Source organism: Podarcis filfolensis, assembly GCF_964270895.1.
Source record: "Podarcis filfolensis genome assembly, chromosome: 6".
NCBI lineage: Eukaryota > Metazoa > Chordata > Lepidosauria > Squamata > Lacertidae > Podarcis > Podarcis filfolensis.
The window spans coordinates 74567637-74586352 of record NC_139609.1 but is presented as its reverse complement, the minus strand read 5'-3'; the positions used below and the strand labels follow the sequence as shown (position 1 = coordinate 74586352).

At 45.2% G+C, this 18716-nt stretch overlaps 1 protein-coding gene across 2 annotated transcripts in view; it reads right to left on the bottom strand.

Annotated features, from left to right (window-relative positions):
• The window catches only part of PPP1R16B (protein phosphatase 1 regulatory subunit 16B), a 111057-nt gene extending 93189 nt beyond the window's left edge, over nucleotides 1-17868 (bottom strand). The window contains exon 1 of one of the 2 annotated variants that reach the window (XM_083618720.1): nucleotides 17457-17868. The gene's annotated coding sequence lies outside the window, so the exon portion shown is untranslated. The remainder of the gene's footprint in view (nucleotides 1-17456) is intronic. The other variant, XM_083618718.1, reaches the window with a different exon arrangement.
• Between the last annotated feature and the right edge of the window lie 848 nt (nucleotides 17869-18716).

Below are 18716 nucleotides of genomic sequence, written 5' to 3'. Positions count from 1 at the left end.
TTACAAGGTGCAATAGATCTGGGGAGCAGTAACCCTCATTGCCCAGGTCCTGGTTTAGTTTCACTCTGCTGCCACCTAAGAGCATGCAGCATCCTGGCCAGCCTTCCAAGAGATGCTTGCCAGTGCTGAGTGGGGAACCAAAGGAGTCAGGCATCAGGGTTGTCACATTTATACTTGCATGCACACAGATATACAGTCTAGGCTCTAGGAAATCTGGAAAACTCCACATTTTCTTTTTGTTTTGAATTAGCTGATCCACAGGTGCAAGTAATTGAGAAACATCAACCAAGCATTTCAATTCAACTGACGGTTAGGCTTTTAACCGATTTACAGCTCAGCTAACCAAGAATATCCATTCATTTAAGCATGATACGCAATGCATGTTGATTTTTGATAATGCATCGGGGTTTTGGAGTGCCAGAGAGAGAAGCTTGGAATGTAAAATGTTACATAATAAAGGTGGAATGTTAAAATAATAAAGGTGTCATTGAGCATGTGCATAGTATTTTCCCTTACCACTATAAACAAATACAATCACCCTACACACGTCCAGGATTCAAGGGAATGGTTTCTAGCCAGTAACCTAGCTTAAAAAGTCAAGTACCTGAACTGCATTTTGAAGTCCAAAAGAAATGCACCCTTGTAGGGAGGGGGCTCCCTTATTCTTATTTTCAGGAGTCACCAGTATAGTGCCTGTGGGTGCAATGGTGTCCTTGAAGGTCTTCCTCCGGTGCCCACAAAAGCTTCTGACACCACCACACTCACTGTCCCCTTGGTAACAAGGCTGTGAAAGTTACTACCTTTTTCTCCCTTGAAAAGCAGATAGAACTGAAGGATAAAGTTGGAAGAGTTCCACTTTTCCCCACTTCTTGCTTTCAGCTGTACAGTATGTGCTTCAAAGCTCAATCTAATTCTACTTGATCCACCATTTACCTAGATCCCTTGGAAAACTTAAGCATGCAATCTCTCTCTCTCTTTCTGTCTTGGGGCAGAAGTCACCAGAGGTGGCATCAATGGCACTTGCTCAATAATCCAAAAGTGAGTGAGAGAGAGAGAGACAGACAACCCCTGCTTTATCAGGTTATTTTGTGTCACCTTCCATAGGATCCCAATCTGTGCTTGCATCTCAGTAAAATGGGAAGAAATACATGTTCAGCTCTTAGTCTATGGGTGGGTAAAGACAGGGTGCTTCCAGACAGTCGATATTTTGCAGGTGGGATTCCATCACATACCAACAAATTCAGGTTGTGCAATTAACAAATTCAGGTTGTGGATTTGTGGCTCTTGTCCAGAAACTTTTCGCAGTAAGGAAAGTGACAGGAAAATGCTCTGGGAAATGTGAGATAACAACAGCTTGATGCAATGCCAAACAACATCCCTGCGAACACACCAGAATGAATGCTCAACGAGCAGCCAACACCCTCTACCTTCCCTGCAAACTTTGTGCAAACAAACCAAGATTTGTGCTGAATAAACAGGTCGTGTAGAAGCGACCTCCTGACATCTTGCCTCTGCCTGCTCCCGATTCAATGTCTTGCTTTATTCCATTCTAAGTTCAGATGCTGCATTTAATGCTCAATAAGCAGGTAGTCAAGAAGCAACAATGGTTCCCCTGTAAATAAATGTTAAGACAGGCAACCACCAGCAGAATTGTGTGTGCATGCTTGGCTCATCCCGGGAGCAGATCAAGGCACCTGGTTCTCAACCTGTGGGTCCCCAGATGTTGTTGGACTACAACTCCCATCATCTCTGAGCTCTGGCCTTGCTAGCTAGGGGTGATGGGAGTTGTAGTTCAACAACATCTGGGGACCCACAGGTTGAGAAAGGCTGCTGTAGGCTTTGGCATGAACTGAGAGGTGCTCCCCGGGATCCTACACAGAGCCCCCGAGAGGCCTGAGGAATAAGTATCCCGTTGCCAGGTGTATCACTGCTACCCCAACAGTATCGCTACCTACCCCCAAGCCATTGCTTATGCATTCAGTCGCCACCCGTGAGTTACCTGTCCATTCACACTGCAAAGCTGCCAGTAGATCCCACTTCACTTGACATACTACGCTGCCACTAATGCCCAGTGTTTCAAGCCTTATGGGAATCAGCAGAAACAAATACAATACTTGCTTCAGGTGCAAAAACTCTGCCTGGGGGAGAGTGTGGGAAACTTGCTCTTTCCCCTCGATAAATGGAAAGTTATCAGACTGGCTTCACATTCTCCATTTAGCCTCATTAATCCTGAGCTCTGCCAAACTGCTCTAGATGTAAACAGAAAAATAACTACTGAACTCATTTCTGTAATTCCAGGAGAAGGGGCAAGGGGGGGCAGGGATAAATTGCCCAGGATGTTTGCTGCATTGTAACACAAAACCCTCATCTCTGCATACCAAACCTACTCCCCCGCTCTGAACTCACCTTTTCAGAGAAGATTAAGAATGAAATAGTCACTTGCTATAGTTCAACATATATGTTTTATTAGGCAGGCAGGCAGATCTACACACATTTAAAGCACAGTCAACACACATTTCAAGTGCATGACTTTCCCTTAATAATCCTGGGAATTGTAGCTTTCTCGTCACAGAGCTACAATTCCCAACATCCTTAACTAACCATGGTTCTCAAGACCCAGTGAGGGAAATCATGTGCTTTGAGTGCGTTTTTAATGTATGGTGTGAATCTGTACTAAGGCTGAAGATATAACATAGTCTAAGTGAATGTGAAGTACCACATTTTCCTCTTGTACATTTGCATTTTTAAGAATATGGAAAAATAAGCACTTATCCATACATGTGTAGCGCCATGTACTTTTTTTTTTAAGTGGAAGGTTGTCTTCCCGCCCCTTCTCTCCAATATGTTCCTGCTTGTCAATATCCTTCTTAAATTGTGGTGCACAGAATTTCACATTGTACTCCAGATGTGGTCTGACTAAGGCAGAACAGAGTGGGACTATGACTTCCCTTGATCAGGACATTATACTTCTGTAGATGCAGCTGTTGACTCATGGTCTACTAAAACCCCAAGATCCTTTTCACATGGACTACTGGCAAGCCAGGTGTCCCCCATCTTATATTTGTGCAAGTGGTTCTTCAGTCAGCAACCGGTGGGTCCTGGGCCAAATCTGGCCCACTGACTGACGCCACCTGCTTCACCCAACCTGAAAGCAGCCCATTTGGGATGCATGGGGCTTTGATCTCTGCCACCTCTCCATTCCCTGTCAAAGCAACCCTCCAGCAAAAAATAAATAAATCCCAAGAGATCTGCCCAAATCACCCAGAAAGTGGCCAGAACACTGCTCAAGAGATAACTTTCAAAATAAAATACTCAGACCAAAAATACATTAAGAAGCCAGCAAGAAGCTACAGCACATGAGAAGGGGAATGAAGGAATGTTTCTGTCATTGAGCAATGCAGAGATTGTGCACAGAACTGAATGGTAGAGATCCATCTGATGGATGAACAGGCAAGCACATGGAAAGAAGTTGGAACGGCAAGCTGCCTAATTGGAGAAGACAGATTTCGGGTAAGATTGCAATAAGCCTCTTTAAGTTTCCCTAAAGGGTGATCCAGCTGGCAAATCAGTCCCAGGAGGTGTAACTTGACAAAAGTGGTTGGCTACGAGGCAGTTCCTTTTCTATCCTGCAGCTGCTTCTTTCCTTCAGCTTTCTTTATGCCCCCATGAGCCTGAGGTGGTAACTAGGTCTATACACCTTGGAAAATGTTCATGATTCCACAGCTAAAGAGGAAATGGGAGGTCTCTGTGTGCACATGCATGCAAACACACTGTATCCACAATGCATTACAAAACAGAAAGGAGGATGAAGAATAGTAAACGAGATGAGGGTGGGGTACCAAAGTCTTGTTGCAGTAGAATATAGAGGTTTATGGAAAAGATGGGTTTATTCTGAATGTGGGATGTACCAACATTTGTGAAAACTCAGACAAGAAGGTCTACATGGGGCATGGCGTTTGTGCATATTTTTTATATGGAAACTTTAGCCACAGTGAATCCTGAGTAGTATTAATTCCCCGCCCCCTGTCCCCAGCAGCAAGGGAAGCCTCAAGTGGTATAAATGAGAGCTTCCCTTGAAAACCAAATGGCCATTGCAGAGAATTCCCTACACCCAATGGCTCCAGGTCACTCAAGCTATTCCAGACCTAGTAAAAGACACACATAGTAACTGCAATCATGAAATTAATGTCTATTGTGGTCCTGAAGGTACAATGCTCTCTTGACCACTGAAACAGAGTAGAATAGGCACCTGCATCATTCACTACTCAAATAAAATCCACTATTTACCCATCAAAGTGTGGTTGTCTAAGGAAAGGGTAGTTTGCATTAGGTTTCCATACAGTGGAGGACTGACTGAGAAATCTTCACTCCATTGACAATGCAACATAGACCATTTCTCAATATTGCTCACATGGCTTTTGTAAAACAATCAAACACTGATTCTCTCTCTCTCCACAGTCCAACAATATCTTGGAACCACAATATGCAGTTATATTCCCCCCGCCCCCAGAAGCAAAGAGTTTTCTATACTTGGCCAAAAGAGCAAAATGTGAAGTTTTAGACTTAGGGTGTGTGTACAGAGCAATTAATGCAGAATTCCATGGCTTGCATCCTGCTTTAAAGCCAATAATTTCTATACCAAGGAAGCAGTGCAGTTTTCAAAAGGAAGCTCAAGAAAAGCGGCAGAATGGCAGAAAGATTAATGGATATGATTAATGAATGAGGAAATTTATTTACTCCACCGAGGCTAGACAGGAGATGATCAAGAGCTTTGTGTGTGTATATATAAAACAACATTTGAGAGAGATGCCTATTAAGAAAGAGTGTGAGAGACAGCTCAAGCTGTTTACACAGATTTACGTAAGTAGTAACCAATCAGAACATTTGGGCTACTATCAAGTAATACTTTTCCACTCAAACCATGGTGCAATTAGGTACTTTTACAACCCTGGGCTTAATGGTCTTACAAGATTCCCCCTCTGAAAATGGCAATAAATATTTATTCATCTCCTTCAAAATGTGGCAAGACAGAACTGTTGAGTTTGGGAACTCTTCTGCTCATTCTGCTGAATGGGGGCCTGGACTTCTGCCCCACCCAAAAAAATTATTGCCTTGATTGGACCTTGGACCACTGCCTTGTGTCAGCTACTTATTGATTTTGAAATCAAATAAAGACTACTCATTCAAGTTTCTCTCTCTCTGCCCCTCTAAAGCTGCAATAAATAGGGTGGTCAAGTTTTGGGGTTAGACTAAAATTCTCCACCCTATTTGCAGGGGGCAAAATGAATAGGTCGGGGTTAGATTTAACCAAATACACTTGTGAAGGGATTATAATTCTTCAATGAAACAATTTGGGTATGTGATGGGGGGGGGAATCCTCAGCTCCCCACACCCTCAATAAGTTAATGCTGAATGTTCTTACTGGTGGAAGGAGGAAGCAGTGGCCTAGGAAAGTATGTGCCACTCAGAGTGGTGGTTGCAGGCTAGTGCTAGTCAACCAGCCATTGGCTGTTGCTCTGCTTCCAGGAAAGGGCCTACACACCCTGTAAATCCTTTTCACCTGCTCTCTAGGATTACTGAGCTCTTCCCCACTTCCTGTTGCTTTCCTTCCCACGGCCTCCTTCCAACATACACAGGTCTCCACACACTGCAGCAGATCCCGCTGCTGCTGCCACCTTCCTCTCTCTTCCTCCTCGTTTCCACATGCATGCAGGACTGTGTCAAAATGGGGTCATCATTTCTACCCCACTACCCAGATCCAAATAGAACAGCCTCCCAGTTAAATCCAGGATAATCAAAAACAGCAAGAACAACCCTCCTCTCTCTTCTCTCTTCCTCTATTAAATGGGGAGACTATTGACCCTTTGTATCTTCCCTAATTTAAGGAGGAGGGTATGTAAAATGATGGGACGTGGGTGGTGCTGCGGTGTAAACCAATGAGCCTAGGGCTTGCCGATCGGAAGGTCAGTGGTTCGAATCCCCGCGATGGGGTGAGCTCCCGTTGCTCGGTCCCAGCTCCTGCCAACCTAGCAGTTCGAAAGTACGTCAAAGTGCAAGTAGATAAATAGGTACCACTCCCGCGGGAAGATAAACGGTGTTTCTGTGCTCTGCTCTGGTTTCACCAGAAGCGGCTTAGTCATGCTGGCCACATGACCCGGAAAAACTGTCTGCGGACAAACGTCAGCTCCCTCGGCCAGTAAAGTGAGATGGGCACCACAACCCCAGAGTCGTTCACTACTGCACTTAACTGTCAGGGGTCCTTTACCTTTACGTAAAATGATGGGGAAAGCTGTCACCTTTTAAGAAATTGTCCGTGTCCTTTTTATGAATATAGACGCACTATCTTCTGACACAAAGGGGGCTTTTAAAGTTGAAAGGTGAAGTAAATGTTCTTTGTTCTGAAGCTAACATGTTAATATGGTACAAATAGGTTACTAGTCCCTGGCACACTGAGGGGGAGAATTGCCGGCCTGCTGCATCAGATAGTTTGAGAAGCACCGACTCAGGAGAGCTAGACGCAGTGAGGACCAAGCCCTTTGCTTAACAAAAATAAAATAATCTTACTATTAAAACTGGGGTCCAGTGTTGTACTTGAAATTATCCACCCTTTTAAAAGGAGGTGAATCTGGGCAGGCTAACTCACCAGTTTTCAAACCATTTAGGGGCAGCTTACGGAACAACCTAAACATGGCTGGCGAACATTTCTTGCTAGCAAAAGTCATTCAAATTCCACACAAAGCTGTATCAAGCACTGAGAGAAGACCCTGTCCAAGTTGCAACCCTTCTTGGGATAGCATCAAAGAGAGAAAAACTGTCCATTACTTAAGCTTCTTAGTGTATTTTTTGTCATGAATGGGGGAAAGGATGTCATTTAGTGTTGGCTTTTCGGGGGGCCTCAGGCATCAGAACATTTTATGGCAGTCTATGCTCACCCTGGTCCCTTTGCAAAGAAATGTCACCACCTCCCTGCAGCCAAGGTCACACCTGACATGGACTAGTATCCTTTCATCCATAAGGAATCACCATGGCATTTGCTCTGCTGCATGTTTGGGAAAGTATAAATTCATTTGTTCAATAGCTTGTCTCCAATTACTGCTTTCCCCGAGGGAGGCAGGATCACAACTGAAGGGTAAAAATCACCAGCATCCAGAAGCTCAGGGTGGACACAGTCAATAATAATAATAATAATAATAATAATAATAATAATAATAATAATTTATTTATACCCCGCCCATCTGGCTGAGTTTCCACAGCCACTCTGGGCGGCTTCCAACAGAATATTAAAATACAATAGTCTATTAAACATTAAAAGCTTTCCTAAACAGGGCTGCCTTCAGATGTCTTCTAAAAGTCTGGTAGTTGTTTTTCCCTTTGACATCTGGTGGGAGGGCGTTCCACGGGGTGGGCACCACTACCGAGAAGGCCCTCTGCCTGGTTCCCTGTAACTTGGCTTTGCGCAGCGAGGGAATCACCAGAAGACCCTCAGCACTGGATCTCAGTGTCCAGGCAGAACAATGGGGGTGGAGACGCTCCTTCAGGAATACTGGACAGAGGCGGTTTAGGGCTTTAAAGGTCAGCACCAACACTTTGAATTGTGCTCGGAAACATACTGGGAAAGCAATTCACCTTTCACACTTTTGTCCTCCTGAACCATGAAGGGGAAAGCCTAGAATGGTGTCAGGAAAATGGAGGCAACTTCCCCTTCTTCAAGGGTTGAGGGACTCCAAATCAGAAGCAGGAAGGGAGCACAGAGACAACCCCAGTAGCACTTCCACCAGTGTGCTCTTCCAGCCCAGAGATGTGGAACTGTCCTCCTTGGACTCAGAAGACTCCATTGCAGGAGCCCCAGTGAGAACAGAGACTCCCTCACTCCCTCATAACTGGTCAGGGCAGGTGGGGCTAACAACTAGGATGTGGCTTCTGCCACTATAATAGGGTACCATATCACAGCTCTCTCTCCCTCCCCCCCCCCCGCAACTGTTCACATCAGAGCGCCTTAATTAGCATTAGATCCATATCTACTTGTGTACACGGGGATGTCAATGGATGAGAATGTCTTCACCCTATGCAAAGGTATTCACTAGTTGGCTAGAAATTACTTAGGAATGGCCCAAGGGCTCCGGTCGGTGTGAAGCTGGTTTGTGAGAAACAACACATCAAACAGTTGCATTTTATAACCAAGTAGGGATACATATGCATTTTGGGTAACTGTGAGCACAGATTGAGAACTCAGCCCTGGAGAGCCAGTGAGTGCGCAGTAAACAGAGTAGGAACACAGTCTTAGCTTGTGTGCTGCTTGCTGAAACAGCATTCAAGCTCTGTGTTCTTGTTGCACAGCCTGAGCCTCACCACAGAGCCAGACAAAGAGAAGCTTTCGCCCGCCTTGCTCTGTATTGTCTTTTTTGCTTAAGAAGAAAGATGCAATCACAAAATCTAAACAGAACCGAAGTCCAACAAGAAAGAGGGAAACTGTGCTCCTTTAAAAAGAAAGGTACAATAATGGATGCGAAGCACAATCCTAAGTTTATTAACTGAGAATAAAGTCCCATTGTGCTCCATGGGGTTTATTCACTCCATAATTATACTGGTGTGCTTAGGGTTGCAGGTTTAGTACTCAGAAGAAAGGCAAACTAAAATAATACCACCATATTGAAGGACGTTGTTCAAAATTTGCTGGTTCCATAGCACAAATCAACTTGAGAGCCTGAGATAACAGCGTTCAAAATCCTGCTCAGCCAGAAAATGCATTGGGGGACCTTGGACCAGCCATTCTCTGACAGCAAGTGGGGAACCTGGGGCCCTCTGGATGTTACTGAACTATAACTCCCAACATCTGGGTCCATGCATGCTGGAGCTGGTGGAAGTTGTAGTTTTGCAACATCTGCCAGACCAGTGGTTCCCCTACAGCCAAATGTGTCATGGGGGTGGGGGCCATGGCCCCGGGCACACATTTTTGAGGGGGCGCAATCAGGCACCCCCGTGACAGGCATGGAGCCCTGGCAGCTGAAGAACAGCAGCAGGCAAGTTGGTCTAGTAGTGGGCAGGTGGGTGGAGGTAGCAGGCAAGGAGCCTGTTGGAGGCAGGCTCCATTCACCCTCCATGTGGGATCCACACATGCCCTCCCAGCTGCCCAGTCCACCAGGGGGCACAACACTTGCCCCCGGATGCCAGCAGCCCACACTATGCCACTGCCTAGTACAGCCTAACTTACCTCACAGGGGGTATTGTTTGTGTTTTTTTGTAAAGATAAAAAGGGGAGGGGGGAACTGAGCACTTTGGAAGAAAGGTGCGATCATAATGTAATAAATCCATAAAACAATTTGCAGTAAAATCCCATACACCCAAAACAAACCAGGTGATAGAAGCAGGAAGCAACATCATTAAATCGAAAGCCCAGACAAAACTATTGCTTGAGTGCCACCATCTATTGAGTGGATCAAATTGGATCTCAGTGGAAATGGGCCCCAATCAAGTTATGGTGGCACAAAGTGAATTTATAGACAGGCGGCAGTTAGATTTTGATGGAGGCGAGGCCCAGAGAACAATTCAGCAGTGTTTTTGGGTTTTTTTTTTGTTTTTTTGCTGCTATACAACCAGAGAGAACCAATGACTGAGAAATGCAATTCTTATTGAAATGTAAATAACAGAGACAGCGTGACCAGCCGCACACAGCCAAACACTAGCATATAAGCACTCCATAAACACCAGCATCCAGTCAAAGGAGAGCATGAAACGGCTCTATAGATGGCTGTGCAGTATTAGGCATTAACTAAAACACACTGTTTCTTTCAAATGCAAAAAGCAGGCTAAACATGATGCAGCAGAAAAAGGGGGAGTAGGGGACAAATGCCAAGATAAAGCTGGTACCATGAGCACAACAGAATCCACACGAGGTCAGTTCCCTAATAAAGAAACCTTGTTAGAAATGAGTCAGCTGGATAAATATTTTTAAGAAGAGCAAGGGACAATGCTGCTCATTTCTATGCCTAGGATTCAGAACAAGCCTCCACATGGGACCAGTGTTAGAAACTGAGATATGAAAGCTAGGAGTTAAATGGCACCTTAAACCTAGGTTGTGGGCGCAACAACAGAATGCCTAGGCGTGCTTTTTTTAATAACAAGAATACAAAGCTGAAAATGAATGAATTGCAGCTAAAATATTACGTTCATTTTTCACATGGTGTAGCCCTTCCCCTGCCCATCTCCCTAATATCCTTGTCTCTTCTCCAGCCTGAAGAGAGTAGCTGGAAGTGAAGAGGCAAAAGAAGACCCTCCTTTCCTTCCACCCGGCAGTTTTAATCTGAAATCTAAGGCGCAGTACTGTGCCCAGAGCTCAGAAACTGCTTGTGCTAATGAAATTCCCTGTCGCAAAATGCGCCTAGAACCATGGGAGTTCCGAACACTGCATGGGGCTAACTTTCCTTTCCTTTTGACACTCCCATTCGTAAAGAAAACAAAAGGTTTCTCCCTCTATTACCAGCACCAACAGCAACATTTCGGTTTCACACAAAACCTGATGATCATCTAATTGCACCACCACACTGAACAGGAGTCCTCACAAAGAGAGCCACACTATAAATCAGCAAAGGAGATAAATTACACAAGTTATCTCTCATCACCATGTAGCTAAGAACATACCACATTGTTTTCTGTCCTATCCTGAATATTAATGTAATGGTGGAGAATCTCTGGCCCATGGACCAATTTTGGCCTGCCAAGGAATCTGTGTTGGCCCATGAGGCCATCTCCCACAAGCCTTACCCACCTGACCATCAGCTGACATCACTGGATGACCTCAGCTGATGGGCAGGGAACATGGTTTAATCCTGCTGGCTGCAGAAGTCTAGTTTGTTAGTGTGCTGTCACGGCAGCAACCATCAGGATTGAACCCTGTCCCCCGCTGACTATCAGCCGATGTCACTTAGTGACGTCAGCTGATGGGCAGATGTCAGTGGTTTGGTCTTACAGGCCAATCTGGACTCCCTGGCAGGTGAAGATTAGTGAGCAGAGGGTTCAGTCCTGCTGGCAAAGCAAGCACCCACATGCAGATAAACTTTTGAGGTGTTCGCAGGATCGCTCACCTTTCAGTCCCTTGATGCCATCAGGATGTCAAATGACTGACAGATGGGTGACCTGACCCTACTTGCATTAAGGGGAGATAACAAGCACATGAAGGCAACCACATGAACACCTATCCTACCACACATTAGCACCTGCTATGTGATTGTTTTAAAAATCTACTTGGCAGGAGAATGGTTCAGCACACTCACCCCAGGGTAGTTTTTGTGGGCTGAATATGTTTCCCAAATGAACAGAAAATATAATTTTTATTAAAAAGTACAGCCACCAAGAGCGGTAATCGTCACTCTGCAGCAACAGGGTCTGGCTGAGGGTGCAGACAGGATGCACTCAATATAATTGTAAAAGTTTAAAAAGGAAAGTGAGTTCTGTATCCCCAAAGCAGCAAGATGAGACCCTAATGAGGGCAGTTGTTTATTGTTCCAGTAACACCTGAAACCTCTTCAGGTACGTACAAGAGAATCTAAGAATCAGTGCAAACCCTGGAGCACCACGTACTCTTTGAGGCCATCCCCATCCATAGGCAAGCAGTTCTGCTCCAAGCTACCTGCAGCTTCTGGACACTGTTTTCAAAGAAAGCGCTATGAAGGATACATTTCCATAATCAGTGGCCGCTTTGGATGCTGTTGAACAGGCCAACAAGCAAATGATGTGTAATGTCCAAAAGGGAATTCATGCTGGGAAGATGTGGAAGCTTCAGCCATGCATGCAATGTTTCTGTACCAAGAGACCAGAGCATCACTGCCTGCTTTGTGCTAAGGCAGAGAAAAAGCCTTCAGCTGAGCGACTCAGCGATGGGTGCCAAACATTCCACATTTAACTAGAGGGGCCTGCATTTCAAAACAGTGCAGGTCAACAGAAGTACATCACCAAGGTGTCCCCTCCTGACATTTCCCTTGTGTGGGGAATTGGATGAAGACTCTGTGTATTACTTCCCCAAAGCCCTGGGAACTGTACTTTACATTGCTACAATTCCCAGTTCCTTTAAACTACAGCTCCCAGGATTCCCTTAAACTACAGTTCCCTTAAACTACAGTTCCCAGGATTCTTGGGGAAGGGGAGAAACCATGTACTTTAATTGCATGATGTGTGGGCAGAGTGGACTTATAAAGGTTGCAATCCTATTGGTTGTTTAATGCACCTTGTGGATTTTGTTTTACTGCATGCATATTTTATCACTGAAAACCCACTTTGAGCTTCTTTATCTGGAGGAAAAAATACAGTGGTACCTCTAGTTGCGGACTTAATCCATTTCTGGGTGCCGTTTGCACCCTGAAATGTCCGCAACTAGAGCGCCTCTTCTGCACATGTGTGCAGCACGATTGAGAGCTTCTGCACGTGCACGAAGCGCGTAGATTGCTTTTGCACATGCGCAGGCGGCAAACCTAGAAGTAAACACTTCTGGGTTTGCCACGTTCATAAGCTGAAAGTCCGTAACAAGAGTGGAATGCAACACAAGGTATGACTAATGTGTTTTTAATAATAATAATAATAATAATAATAATAATAATAATAATAATAACAATAAACAAATATGCACATTTACCTGAGGCTCACTGAAGTAAGCAGAACTGTCTTCCAAGTATGCATGCAAGGAATTGCACCACACATGACATTTGCAAAAACAAATTTTGTGGTTCTAATCACCAACCTAAATACTAACAGTGAGCTCATTATCCAAGTGGGGATCCTTATACAAGCAAAACATTCACACAACCAAAAGCCTTTGAGTAACCCTGAGGTTTTCAGAATTGAGAAAAAGAAAAGAAATAATTAGGGGGAGAAACCCAAGGGTGGAAAAAGCACTAACAGTTCAATGAGGACTATCTGAGAAGATTCATTGGCTAGAGGTTGCTGAGTGTCTGTTCAGAAGTAGGGGGTGGAAAATTAGTGTGGGAGTGGGTTGGGGGGGAGAGAAGGTGTATGGAATGCAGTGTCTGGAATATGAGCAATCTGCATGCAACATTTGCTGCAGGGTCATCCTTGTCTTCTTGATCTGTTAAGCTGTGAGTGGCTTGGGCCCTGCATACTTAAGCTTAGAGCAGGGGTCAGCAACCTTTTTCAGCTGGGGGCCGGTCCACCGTCCCTCAGACCATGTGGGGGGCCAGACTATATTGGGGTGTGTGTGAATGAATTCCTATGCCCCACAAATAACCCAGAGATGCATTTTAAATAAAAGTACACATTCTACTCATGCAAAAACACCAGGCAGGCCCCACAAATAACCCAGAGATGCATTTTAAATAAAAGGACACATGCTACTCATGTAAAAATACACTGATTCCCGGACCGTCCATGGGCCGGATTTAGTAGGAGATTGGGCCACATCCGGCCCCTGGGCCTTAGTTTGCCTACCCATGGTTTTAGAAAGTATCCCCCCCACACACACACACACCATTGCAGCTACCAAGAAATGAGCCCTTTGTGCATCTAATGAAAACAGCAAGGGCAGACAGAGGCATAACAACATTTTCCTGGAGGCATCTCCCCATTTCCCAAAGGTAGTTTTAAGGGTGAATTCACAGGCACCTCTCATTCCGCGACTGCTGTGACAGATCGGCAGGGCACACAGACATGGCTTTCATAGTAGACAAACCCAAACTCATTTTGCCAATAGGACAGCTCCTATAGCCAAGGCTGATCGAGAGAGTACTGCTGTACAGATATTTCAGCACCCTTATGGAAACAGATAGCGATTTCAGTGCTGCAGTTCAGAAGTGATGAGAAATTATTACATTTTTATACTACCCTACTCCCAGGGAGCTTACAATTCTATCCCATTGTATTATCACAACAACCCTGTAGCTTAGGTTGGACTAAAACACAGGGGGAGAGGTTCAAATCTCCACTCCACTGTTGACTCAGTGCATGACTGAGGGCCACTCACAACCATCAGCCTAACCTACCTCGCAGTATTGTTGTAAAGTTATAAGGGAGGGAGGTGAAAGGATACCATATGTGCTACTTTGACCTCCTTAGAGGAAAAGCAAGACATATAAGTAAATAGTAACTACAACAATAAGGTGTTGGAACCTGCCTATGTGACTCAGAACCAAGACCTTTTTATACATACTGAGAGTGGTTAATATTAATAGTTCCCAATAGTTTGGATGGCTCTCCTCATCACTAGGTTAGGCAATTATTATTTTATTTATAAATGTCCACCTGTGTTTTTAGCATCCTACCTGTGACAAGGCCAGGGAAGATGCAAATTTCATTGTGTTTTATTGAGGAAAATGCTATTCTAACATACTTTATTATATTACCGTAAGTGCTATAGAAATGATGAACATCATCGTTAAATGAAATTTTTTTAATAGGATTGTTCCTAATGCGGCTTAGATGCTGTACTGAGACAACATACATCAACCAAGACATGAAAACTCTCTCTTTCCTCTCCCAAATTAGATTTTTACATTGGCATTTTCGCTTTGAGAGACTCAGTTGAAAACTGCAATAGAGCAATCAATCCCAGATGCTCCGGTGTTCCCTACTTTTCAAACACCATTTCATTTAAAAAAAATTTTTTAAAGCACTCACATTTTGCTTAACTACGAGATGGTGCCTAGATCGCAATTAAGGTGGAAGAAAATTCAAAGAGAAGCAAAGTGAAAGCACAAGAATGGCAGAAGGAAAATGGGGAAAAAAACACACCTCAAAATTGACTGCCACTCTGCGATAATGGAAACTCTGCAAAGTGATAACACCCAAAGCCAATCGTGCAATGGAATAAACTGCCCTCCTGTCCCAAAGTAGTACACCAGGATTAACATATACAGCCTTATCCTCCTTCATGTAGGAGGACTGAACTAGATTATCCATTCGGTTGTTTGCAACCTCATCTATCACCAAAATACCTTCAGGAGGTCAAGGGTGCAAGGAAAGGGAGGGCACATAGCCTCCTCTTTGAATTGCAACCTCCCCCTGTGCTTCCTGCATCACAAATTTATCCTTACTTCTGATTCTTGCACCCACTCAGTAGGAATCACTTACATATGGAAACATGCTGGCTATCCTGCCCTCATCAACCCACATCAACCCAGCTTCACTGATTTACATAAGCAAGGGGGGGTTATTCAAAATTTCTGGCATGCAGACACTGCAGATCTAGCTTCGTTTAGCAAAAGTTGCCCATCAAATCCCCCCCCCAATAAAATTGCTACATCTCCCAAGTGCACCCTCTGCAGTAGTACTCTGCTGGCCCAAGGGTGTCAAAGCTCATTTTGTCATCACAGCAACTGATGATGGCCATGGTGGCTGTAATGCCTTGGCCTGCCCAGGCCCAGTGTGAATGACATCACAGCAGTTTCAACTGGATGATTCTCATCAGCTGTGAATGTGCAAGTGAAATAACGCAAGTTAATCATCACTGTGTGTAGGAGACAGGTTTGAGTACATTAACAGGCCCATTCAGTGCTCAGAACAGGCAAACACACTGTACATTAGGATACACTATCAGTGCAGCTCATATTTCCTAATACCACATCTAATTTGGCATTTAATGCAGAAAAGGTATGCCCTTACTGAGAACCTTAGCTTCTTAACCTATTTGAAGAAGCAAGTTCCTAACATTCAAGTTTGTTTGAATAGACTTTTGCAGTTTGAAAGGCAAAAATACCCCCAAAGCAGCTTACAATCATATACAATTCAAAAAGCTGCAGAGGAACGGAATACAGAGCCCTTTTCCAGACCACATATTGGGTTTGTGACAGGTGGTGGTGTTAGAATCACACCTGCTGTCCCTGTCCCCAAATGATGCACATGCAATTGACCTTGGAAACAGATCCTGCAAACAGTCAAATGATATATGCACTGGCATGGTCAGGGATTACATGAACAGAGCCTATGCAGGGTATGTTGATAAAGTCAGTTTAAACACACACAGGTTGGAGCACAGTCTGTATGTATATTCACTTTACTTGGCTCATTATCTTAAAAGTGAACATCAGTAAGCAGCTGTGTCAAAGGAGTAGAATCCTTGTATAGCTGACCTGAAGCTAGGAGAACCAGGCAGGTTCCTCCCTGTCTCCACACCTCCTATCCCTAAGTTTTAACTCATACATCACCCTTCCTAACATTGCTTTGCTTAGGGGAAGGATATATTTTTTAAAAGAACTGAGCATGTTATTGCAAATGTCACCTTATTCCAAATGAAGACACCAACTTAGATGAAAGCAAATAAAAATACAATCATATGTCCATGAACGTAAAATCATTTTGTAACTTTCAAATTTGATGTTTCAGAAAGGACTAATTCCAAAATCACACCCCACCCCCCCGTCTCCTTTTCCTTCTCCAACTGTTCTGCATCTCTGCCCTGCCTCACCCACACAAGTCCTCCCTCTCTAAGCTCCCATGCAAGCATCCCCCTCATTTGCTAACACAGCGGTGGCATTACGACACCCTCAATCACACTCCCCAACCCGATTTCCCTCCTGTGGATATTTGGAGAAGGCACGGAATGGAAATAGCAAAAGGGTGTCAGGAAATAACTGCTATGCATTCACCAGAGCTATGCAGGAGACCAGGGCAGAATAATGCATGCAATAGGAGCAGGAAGACACATGGGAGAGAGAGAAATGTACACTGCACCTGCCCACGGCTTAAGAGATTGAAACATCCATAGCAGAAGGACTCCCTTAAGCCACCAAGGAAACATGAATATGCACACATTATTGCATATATGCAGCCACACTCTAAGGAAGCCAAGGAAGAAAGGCGGAGTCTCAAACGCATTGGAGCTCCGTTATATGAATGCAAAGCTTTAGGAATGCTTTTCTGTTTCTGTATGTATTTGGATCCCCTAACCATACAATTGCAGAGCTGGAAGGAACCCCAAGGGTCATCTAGTCCAACCCACTTCAGTTCTCAGAGCCTCCAATCTATCCCCACTTTCTCATAAGGTCTGCTTACATGCTGGGCTTCTTTTGAGGCAAAGGCTCAAACCCCAAATACACTCCAGTTTGCCCTACATCAGCCAACACAATGAGGGCAAGAGAACCTCTAACGATGTGCAGAGTGTCACTCCTCCTTTCTCTCCCCTGCAGAAAGAGGGAGAGAGGACCCCCATCCTTTCCTCCTTACACGTGTTGACGGACCGTGTGAACGTCTGCATAACCATGCCCCCACACCTGTAGGGTTTTCCACAGGTGAGAGCCCCGAGGCCATTTCATTAGCCCTTTCCTTCTAAACTTCTGAAATAAAAAGCTGGAAGTTCTCGTTTTGCGTTCAGCAAAACGCACGGGGGGGGGGGGGAAATAACTCAGCCACAGCCTAGGAGACGATCTCGAACATACGTGTTAGACCCTTCTTCAGGTAATACGCGGGGTCTCCTCCGCATCAATCCCTAACAAGAACAAGAAGAAAAAGCTACCCACCTCCTTACTGGGTGCTTCTGCCTCGGCTGCAGCGGCTCCGAAGCAGCGATGGTGGCGCCTAGGTGCGAGACGCGCCCGCGAAGCGACCCGCTGCAAGAGCCGCTCTGAACCAGCCGCAGCTGCTCCGCCACTCGCTTAACGCGGCTCAGCGGCAAGCAGCCCAGATCCGCCCGAGGCGCCTGACCAAATCCCCACCGCAGCCGCCGGCCCCAAGCGAAGCAGCGGAACCCTGCAGCCGGCGCTCCGGGGAACCGCTCGCCTCCAGCAGCCTCAGTGTCCTTTGCGGGCTCAAGAAGCGGCAGGAGGCAGGAGGACTCACCCAAAGGAGGGCGGGCGGGGGGAAGAGAATGAAAGCCGCCGGATCCGATGGTACAGCCTTTGGGTCCGGTCTTCGGTGGCCCCGCCCAGCTCCGCCCCACGAGGCGGGGCTATGCAAAGTGAAGAGGGGGGAGGCCGTGGACCAGGGATGCTGAGCAGGGAGGAAGGTGATGAGCGGCGAGCGGGTGCGTAAAGGAGGGGAGATGGGAAAGGCGCGGGCACAAACGGGAGAGAGCCAGGCTGCAAGGCTAAAAGGATGCTCCACCAAACCTCGAAATTGTGCTCACAGAGACGAATCAGATAGTTGGAACACACACACATGCATATATATTCCTGTACCCAATGCAAGCATATACACAATCCCAAAGTACAGCATTTTTACACTGTAGTGCAGAGAACTTGCAGGGCAAAGTTGTGAGTAGCACGTGCCCCCCTCCCAGATAGTCTGCAAGGGATGATGACCCATTTTTATGTATGCATTTATTTGTGTGCTTTCGGTATTCTTGACCCTTTTTACATATTTTCAAGAAACAGGATATAAGCATAAGCACAACATTCTCAAAACAATTGGTATGCTTAACAAAAGAAATGGCCACAGGGCAGCTGTATAAAATATGCATAATAAGCAAAATCTTAATATAATTCTCATAAATGAGCACAATGGGGGGATAGCCTTTTCTGGGCTGAGGTCCACATTCACTCTATCCTGAACTCTTAGGAGGCTTATTGCATGAGTGGGTGTGGCTATCCTACACTCTTACAGGCACACACCCCTGTTAGCTGATCCTAGGTAGATCAGCTGAGGGGTTTTGTAGCCCTTTCTCCCTTTGTTGAAGTATTGATATGATGAAAAGGGATGGGGTTACAGTGGTACCTCAGGTTACATATGCTTCAGGTTACAGACCCCGCTAGCCCAGAAATAATGCTTCAGGATAAGAACTT